The 3,003-nt window shown below is 39.4% G+C and overlaps 1 protein-coding gene across 2 annotated transcripts in view; it reads right to left on the minus strand.

Annotated features, from left to right (window-relative positions):
- lclat1 (lysocardiolipin acyltransferase 1) overlaps positions 1-2,700 on the minus strand; it is a 16,785-nt gene extending 14,085 nt beyond the window's left edge. Inside the window, exons 1-2 of one of the 2 annotated variants that reach the window (XM_005723760.1) lie at positions 2,334-2,700; positions 103-194 (exon numbers count right to left, since the gene is read on the minus strand). The gene's annotated coding sequence lies outside the window, so the exon portion shown is untranslated. The remainder of the gene's footprint in view (positions 1-102; positions 195-2,333) is intronic. The other variant, XM_005723759.1, reaches the window with a different exon arrangement.
- Between the last annotated feature and the right edge of the window lie 303 nt (positions 2,701-3,003).

Raw genomic sequence — 3,003 nt, forward strand, 5'->3', positions numbered from 1 at the left:
ATAGTAACGATTTCAGTGCAGGTCCTGATTTAGAAAACTCAATGAGTAACTTGCCAAGATTAAACATGTCAAGAAGTTAAGAAACTGATTTAATTTCTTTACCTTGCAATTTCAGAAACCAGTTTCTCAGCGTTTCACTGACTTCTACTGAAATCCATTTGCATCATTGTGAAATTTGGACCAAAATATTCATTCTAAGGGCAGAAAAAGAAAGCAGCGAGGGAAGATAATAAACATAAAATCAATACACAGGATACATTTGTTGTATCAGAAATGTGACAAAAGCTCCTGGAAAAACACAATTGACTATAGAAGGCTTAATAGAGGAAGCTGGTGGCTGTTGTCAAAGAGGATGTGATGGAAAATCTGGTCTAAACTTTAGTGACAAAACCATTTTTTGTCAATCAACTTCCACATTCTTTGCAAGCATACTTCCTGCACGCAGGTGAGGAAGACATATTAAGTAGTCCTGCTCGCTTCTCTTTTTTTGTGCCCACTTGGCTCCTGTCCTTCCCATCTTTCTTTGGCACCACATTTAAGAGGTGTGGCAAGCAGCTTGCAACATTATGCCACATTGTAAATTAATTAATTAATTGCACTATTTTGTACATGCAAAAAAAACCCAAAACAACAACTGAAATAAATTAAAAATGCAAGGCTACAAAAGCGCTTTCCAAACAGGTAATCAAAGAAAACAGAGTTGCTTCCACACAAACTAAACTATTCAGGCTGAAGTATAAATCTGTTTAATCACAACTCTGGTCGAGCGGATTTGAGAGAAAGTTAGAAAGGCGAGGCTGAGATGGTTTGGGCTTGTGCAGAGAATGGATAGTGGATATATTGGACAAAGGACTTTGAATAAGGAGCTGCCTAAGTCTGGTCCCAAGAAAAATGTAGCCAAAATGAAGGAAGGTGTTTGTGTTGGTCCTGAAATCGGTGAAATGATGCTTGACAATGAGTTCAGAAGCCAAATGGATCAGCGGCATGGGAAGCCTTCGTGCAGGTTGTCCAGAATTTTCTTGGAAATCACAGAATTGTGCTCAGCTTATGGATAACATGCTAAAGGCATTTCAGCTAATGACTGCAGAACTTCACTTTAGATGCACTTCTTACGTTCTCATCTCGACTTTCCCCCCCACCAAATCAGCGATGAGCATGGAAGAAAGTCTTCATCAAGAATAAACTGATATCAGGGAAAATTCAATCCTAGCATAATGGGTGACTACTGTTGGTTCTTGCTAAGTCAAGCGCAAAAGCAAATGTATTAAACATTGTTTAACATGTTTAATTTTGAGCTAAATTGACAGGAATTTGCTTTAGCGTCTTTGTCTGGTGTTGTGTTCTGGTTTATTATCAGAATACACACATTAAAACTATTTTGTAGGGGAAATGCTTGAAATTCCAGATATTGTGTTGCTATATTGATATTCAAAAGTGATGTGTATCTCAAAAACCTGACGCAGGTTGGTTGTACTTCTGAAATCAGTGTAAAAAACAAGAACAAAAAAAACAGATAAAAAGCAGGTGTGAGGTGCCCAATAGCAAACAAAAAATAGTTTTTTGTAGAGCAGTGTTATCAATAACTATAACAATCTCATGTTAAGCAAGTCTTTATTTTAGATAAGGGGAAAGCTCAATCGCCTCAGATAAAATCTATATGCTGGTTTGTTTTGAAATTATAGAAATTTATTAACCCCTAAGGCTGCCTGAAAAGGAAACTGATATGCAGTTACTTTGGGTACCTGTGTTTCCAAACTACGATATATTTTAACTAATATCATACAAGGGCAACTGACAGCAACTTACGCCACCTTTAAAGCAACAATAAAAGTAGCTAATGGACCATCGATCGTACCATACTTTTCCCACTATACCAGGGTGGGGCGAGTAAGGAAGGAGGACTTTAGCCAGAAAGAAAGCCTCGATTAGCCTAGATTTAAGTTTAAGCTAAGAATTGTGCCATAGTTTATCTGTAAATAATAATGTTGCTACGTAAATATTGACCTAGCAGCAGCCTTTAATGCAATAAACCACGAGGAGATACTGCAGTCAAATGGATTGGCTAATGGAGACGCTAATGTTTACATTCTGACAGTGTGTGCTCTATTACGGTGAACACATTATGAGGAAGGGGTAACCATACAAGCACCACTTTGCCTTTCCACAAACTGCCTTTAAAATCACTTGGCTACAGAACAGCTCATCTCCCAACGTACACGCTAACTGCTACATTTATTAAACGAGAAGCTACCTTAAGGTAAACTACTAGACTTTCAATGGTGATGGCTAATGCATCGAGTTTTGTGAAACACATACAATTTAAACATACCCACCTTTCGTGCTTATCCTTCACAATCAACGATCGGTGCGGGTGTGCTAGTCACGTTAGCTCCGGTAAGTCCAAACGCTGGGTTGCGACATACTAGCAGCTAGCTAACTAGCAAACATTAGCAAGAGGAGCTCCGCCAGAACACAAGAGCTGGCGCCAGTAGAACACCGGCTGAAACTGCCTCGCACCCGCTTTGTTTCGTGAAGTATTTGCTGCACTAATTACGGAGCCGAGGCAGCTTCGCTTTATACGAAAGCATTTACTTACTATTAAAACAGAAACTTGCAGCATCAGCCATAACGTTTAGCTAGCTGAAGCCGACCTCTCAACTTGTTACCTCTCACCTGTCTTTACAGACAGGAGTCGACAGGGGGTGCTGTTTGCACAGGATAGCTTCATTAAGGAAAATGACGGTCTCAAAACCGCAGACCTGTGCCATGTGGAGCAGGTTTTGCCAAGGAGAGCCCTCATAGAGAACGCAGCGTAGATTTCGCAAGCTGATAGTGACTTTCACTGACACATTTCTTATATTTTTAGCAGCAGTCGAACTAGTTTGCACCTTTGAAGTCGTAGGTTGTGCAAAAAGAAAGTAGTTGACAATAGAGAAAAATCCAGCAAAGAAGTACTTAAGTACTTTTTGTGCACAGTATAGTTTTATGCATTTTACGCTTATT

The sequence above is a fragment of the Pundamilia nyererei genome, unplaced genomic scaffold (genome assembly GCF_000239375.1).
Source record: "Pundamilia nyererei isolate P.nyererei 1_Seehausen unplaced genomic scaffold, PunNye1.0 scaffold00010, whole genome shotgun sequence".
Classification (NCBI taxonomy): domain Eukaryota; kingdom Metazoa; phylum Chordata; class Actinopteri; order Cichliformes; family Cichlidae; genus Pundamilia; species Pundamilia nyererei.